Genomic DNA, 6,282 nt, shown 5'->3' with positions numbered 1-6,282 from the left:
CCCGAGCATCAGGAGGAGCAATAGGCAGCCCAGGAGTAGGAGGTTCAGGCGGAAGGAGGAGTCAACGTGGAAGATCTTCTTGAGTGTCCTAACCACCAACCTTCCTCATTCTTGAAAGGCAAGCCCTGGAGCATTATAAGCCTCCTATGTTTTTACAAATATCACTTGCGTCCTTTATGTTTGATGCATTAGGTTATAGGAGTTGATTGGAAACACTTGCTGCATATATTTTCCTTGTCCAGACAAATATATCTTGAATCCTTTATAGGTCCAGGATCGAATATATGCTTAGCCATGCTTAGTCTAGTAGAAGTAGGGTGATTTCCTGTCACCTACAAGATATAGGTAGATATCTAATCACGGTTGGCTATAATTGCTATCGTGGAAATAACCATGTGTTGATGAATAAAAAGGAGACCAGATGGGATTGTGATAGAGAAGCAACAAGGCATGGAGGTCTTGGTGCCTATTTATCACCGTCTGTGTCGGTTAAGGACCGATTCGCTATACATCCTCATGTCATGTTGAACGCATGCTTAGCACTTAGCTGTTTGGATAACTCGTTCCAACCACGAAGCCGAGTAGCTCAACTCAGGCTAGGACCCAGTAAGTGAAAGTGCACACACTAGAGGAAGTAAGGATGTGCGGGGAGCCAGTGGTGTGAGTCCAAGGGTAGGCTAGGCTTGAACTTCCTAGCAGATTGGTAGTATCCCTGAGGGTGAGACACTGCTCGGACCCACGACTGTACCTAAATTGTACCAAAGGTGACCCGATGCGACCCAAATGGGGGAAGTATGGGTTTGTATTAACAATAACTCCCCAGCTGGTTGGAATCGATTTGAGTTGCCATCTCTCCTGGATATTGAGAACTTGACTGAGCAGCGGCAACGTAGCATTAATTGATGAAACTTGATGGTTATGATGATGCTCAAATTATTACACCGGATATGGTTACTAATGCTTGCTAGCTTAATCAAGTGATTGCTCTAGTACAAGTGCTAATCTAGAGGTGCTTAATTGAATAGGTATTCAATTTGATGTTAAAGATATTAAATCTCCAAGTTATGTTACTTAAGCTTTTATGCAAAATGTTGTCAAGCTAGCTCCACCGATAAAGCCTTGCATACTCCTTGGTGTCACTTTATTTCTTGTTTATGATGGGTAAGTCTAGCTGAGTACATTCTCGTACTAAGGTTTATTCCCTCTTGTTGAAGATTATATGATGTATCATGGGTACTATAAGAACTGCCTTCATCCTACCGTGGATGAGGACTAAACTATGGGGCATGGTACTCCTAAGATATCCTCTCTATTCTGCTTTTGCTAGAAATGACCGTGGTATTGGCATGTATTTGAACTAAGTGTGATGTTGATGTCAAACTACTTTGCTTCCGCTATTTAAACTTGGTTTGTAATAACTATGTGAACTTCGATGTATGTGAGATACTTGTGAACTATTTGTGAACTATGATGTAACATGTGACTGGTTATGTTGAATCATGTACGATCTTGTTTGTATGTTGGTTTGTTTGAAATCCTTCATGATTTCATCAGACTACCGGGTTTATATGGGCTCAAGTATGATAGTTTGATTGCTTCAGTGATTGCTATTGTACTTATGCTCTTATAAATTAGACGGTTCTGTTATAGCTAGCATCGGAGCATGGTTCAACACTAAACTTGTCATATGGATATTTAAAACAAAGGTTTTGTTTTATAAAGTCAGTGTGACAACTTATAGCTATATATATAGGTGTGTTAAAATCTGAATTTTAAATTTAGAGTGTGCCAGTGGTCATATCCTTTATGCCTAGTTAAGGACTATCAGGTGGCTAAATAAGTACTAACATGGGGGGTTTTTACTTTCGTCTTCCATACGGCGTGCTATTGTATGGATGCCATTCACTTGAGTGGTAATGTATGGATCAATTGCTTCTACGCCCAAGGTAAGAGTGGCAAGACCGGCAAGGGTGAGTGTGCAGTCTAAGGGGAGACATAGCTTTGGTACTACGGTATATATATGTCCCATATATATACTAAGGTATTTAATTGTGGGTTAGCTTTGATACGGCTGTAGATGCATATTTATATGTATGTATGGCACGTATTTACTTTTGGGTAGCTTTGATACAGAAGTATATGTATGGGTATATATATATTGAAGCATTTAGTTGCAACCTAGAGGCCAGATTTACATTATGGCATATATGATTGTTGGGTTGGGCTGAAATGAAATTCTTGTGCAGGTACACTAACAATGAAACATGTAGCCCGATTAGTTATGTATATTAAGAGAACATATGTATGCCATTGTGTATGTCGTTAGAATTTTAAAAATTTCCTAAGATTCATGAGGACATACGAAACATGCATGCATCATGTTCACTCATGGATTTACATTTTTGCATTCCTCCCTCCCTTATAATTGCTTACCCCATTCATTAAATTTCTTCTCACATATGATATCCTCTCACAAGAGTTGCACACTTTGCTACAGATGGCAGAATCAGGAGCCGCGCCTTGTAGTGACATGTTCCTAGCTATGTTTGGCACTCCTACCTTGCTGTGGAGGGTGCTAAACTCAGTTGGGTATGCTGAGCCACCCTGCTACTTCTGGAGGGAAGGGCAGCTAGAGAGGCTCAGTGAGAAACCAATAATGCTATTACAACTTTGGAAGCTCGTCGGGTGTAGTTGATGAATGCTATCGCAGAAATAGATGCAGCTAGGGTAGAGATACAAGATGTCCATGCTGAGAGGGATGAGGTCATTCGCCTTACTGAGGCTAGGGAGGTAGCTAGAATCTAGACTGTGTTTCAGGCTACTAGGTAGGCAATGAAGTTTGATCGCAGAGAGCAGGAACTCATACGCTAGATTGAGGAGCTTCAGCTAGATGTTCATCATCTCAACAACATGGTGAACCCAATTCTTCCTCCAGCTCCAGTGGTGGAAGAAGATCCCAATGTGTTGATTGCTAAGGACGATGGCATGGAGGTGGACGCCGAGGCTGAGCGTGAGGAAGAGGTCAAGCCTTTTGAGGACAACCACGGTGATGATGTGTCCTTCATCAATAGCGACCGCCCCGAGGAGTAGCTTAGCTATAGTATCTAGCTAGATGCATAGCTCTCTATCTTTGATCCTTTATGTAATGAACTCATAATTTAGGTTTCGATCTCATGATGTACTCCTTTGATGTAATCTTGGAACCTTGCATGTTTAATCTATGTTGTTGTTGAACCTTAATAAATGTCCAATTTGTGTGTTGGCAAGTAATTGACAAGTACGAGAATGCATTGCGTGATCACTAAGTAATATAATTGTTGATGTTGTGTTCTGGAAATAAATTATTATGCCTCTGTTTTATTGTATGAATGTAAATTCTCTCTAGTAAATTCAGTTTGGCATAATTATATAATTCCTCTACAATTTTTCCTGACATCATCAATAATTACTTGTGGTCATAATTTTGTAGATGACACACACTCGTAGGGGAGCTGGTGGAGATAATATGGGTGCTAGTGGTTCCCGTGGCAATGGCAACGAGGACCTTCCACCACCACCGCATCCCACGCTAGCGGCAATGATGGCCCAACTCATGGAAACCCAATGTTCCATGGGAGAAGTGTTGCGTGGTCTTGCGTAGAATGCTGGCCATGGATGAGGAAGGGAGCAACACCAAGGATCTGAACCTAACTAGTTCAGCAATTTTAAGGACTTTCTTGACACCAAGCCTCCTATCTTTAAGGAAGCAGAGGAGCCATTGTAGGCAGATGAATGGCTGAATACAATTGAACAAAAGTTCCATCTCTTAGGGGTCATAGAGTACCTGAAGGTAGAATATGCATCACACCAGCTATAGGGGCCTGTAGGCATTTGGTGGAGTCATCATCGATCCACTTTGCCTGAGGATGCTCAAATTACCTAGAACCAGTTTAAGGCTGCATTTAGGGGACATTATATTCCCCCGGGTCTTATGAGCATGAAACATACATAATTCATGAGGCTGACACAAGGTACCAAGAGCCTAACTGAGTATCTGCATGCCTTTAACAACCTGTCAAGGTATGCCATAGAGTTTGTTGACATTGATGCAAAGAAGATTGCTAGTTTCAAGAGGAGGTTTAGTCCGAAGCTAATGAAGACTCTAGCTAATAGCAAGTGTGCCACTTTTAATGAGTTTGTTAGTGATGCTTGAACTCAGGAGAATCGGAACAACATCTATTCAATATCTAAGAGTCATAAGAGAGCTTATGAAGCAGGTGCATCTTAGTCAAAAGCTCCTATTGCTGCGAGACCTTAGTTCTGCCCACCTACTCCAAAGTATAGACCACCTCAGAAGAAGGTACAGACCAGTCAGACCCAGAAAGTGTATCGCAAGGCCTTTTCTGTTGCCCTACCAAAGGGTAGCATAGGACAAGGAAGCTCCAGCATTTCACCTAGTAGCATGCCATGCTGGAACTGCAACAACACTGGCCATTAGGCAAGAAATTGCCCCTATCCTAAGAAGAACAACAACCAGAAGTAGGGTAATCCAAATGCACATCAGGGACACATGTACTATACCACCCTAGAAGAGATCCCTTCAGGTGAAGTTGTTACTATGGGTATGTTTCTTGTGACCCAACACCCCGCATTTGTTTTATTTTATTCTAGAGCTTCACATTCATTTATGAGTCAAATATTTGCATCCAAGCATGATCAAAGCATAGTTACTATAGATAAGGGTGGTTATTGCATAAGTGCAGCTAGAAATAATATCTCTACCAACCAGATAGTTAGAGATGTGCGCATCTCAATAAGCAACCAAGAGTATACCTTAGATCTTGTAGTATTGCTGGGGTTGGGGATAGATGTAATCTTGGGTATGAAATGGATGAGTGACCATGGAGTTCTCATTGACACTTTGACTAGAACCATCATGTTGAGGGAACCCCAGAGTAACAATGCTTTCCTAGTGCCACTTCCTAGGAGTTTTGATCTCCAAAACTTAGCCTGTGCTATTCAAACCATGACCCTCCTTGATATTCCAGTGGTATGTGAGTTTTTGGATGTGTTTCTAGATGAATTACCTAGGTTGCCACCCGACTGGGATGTAGAGTTTAAAATTGAGTTATTATCTAGTACAGCACCCATCTCTTGGAGGCCATATAGAATGCCACCAAGAGCTAGCCGAGCTTAAGGTTCAATTGCAAGAGCTTTTAGAGAAAGGTCTCATTTGGCCTAGCTCATCTCCGTGGGGTTGTCCTACCTTATTTGTGAAGAAGAAAGACAAATCCTTGTGGATGTGTGTGGATTGCCGACCACTTAATACTGTAACAGTCAAGAACAAGTATCCCTTGCCTCTAATTGATATCAGGTTTGATCAGTTGTCAAGGTCTAAGGTGTTCTCCAAGATTGATTTGAGATCTGGTTACCATCAGATTAAAATTAGGCCATAAGACATACCTAAAACTATTTTGTCCACTAGGTATGGCCTGCATGAGTATTTGGTCATGTCCTTTGGGCTAACAAATGCTCCTGCATATTTCATGTATCTGATGAACTCGGTGTTCATGCCTGAGCTGGATAAGTTCATGGTTGTGTTCATCGATGACATTCTGATTTATTCAAAAAACAAGGAGGATCACGTAGAGCACTTGAGAGTTGTTCTAACTAGACTAAGAGAACATAAGTTGTATGCTAAGTTTAGCAAGTGTGAGTTTTGGCTTCAAAGGGCACCTTTTCTAGGGCATGTGCTATCAGAAAATGGGATCTCCGTAGACCCCTCTAAGGTGCAAGAAGTTATGGATTGGAAAGCCCCAACTTTAATTCATGAAGTTCAGAGTTTTCTTGGTTTAGCAGGTTACTACCATCGGTTCATTCCAGACTTCTCCAAAATCGCCAAGCCAATGACAAGATTGCTGCAGAAAGATGAGAAGTTTGTATGGACCCTAGAGTGTGAAGATGTTTTCACACTTTATGGACTTTGTTGACTTCAGCTCCTATTTTGGCACAACCTAATATCGAGAAACCTTTTGATGTATTTTGTGATGCATCTGGTACCTGGTTGGGATGTGTTCTAATGCAGGAAGGCCGAGTCATTGCTTATGCCTCACATCAGCTGAAGAAACATGAAGTCAATTACCCAACTCATGACTTAGAATTAGCAGCGATTGTCCATGGATTGAAGATTTGGAGACACTTTGCTTGGCAATGTGTGTCACATTTACACAGATCATAAGAGTCTTAAGTATATCTTCACTCAACCCAAATTGAATATAAGACAAAGAAGATGGATAGAATTGA

The sequence above is a fragment of the Miscanthus floridulus genome, unplaced genomic scaffold (genome assembly GCF_019320115.1).
Source record: "Miscanthus floridulus cultivar M001 unplaced genomic scaffold, ASM1932011v1 os_2332_2, whole genome shotgun sequence".
NCBI lineage: Eukaryota > Viridiplantae > Streptophyta > Magnoliopsida > Poales > Poaceae > Miscanthus > Miscanthus floridulus.
Note: the sequence above shows the minus strand (reverse complement) of the source record.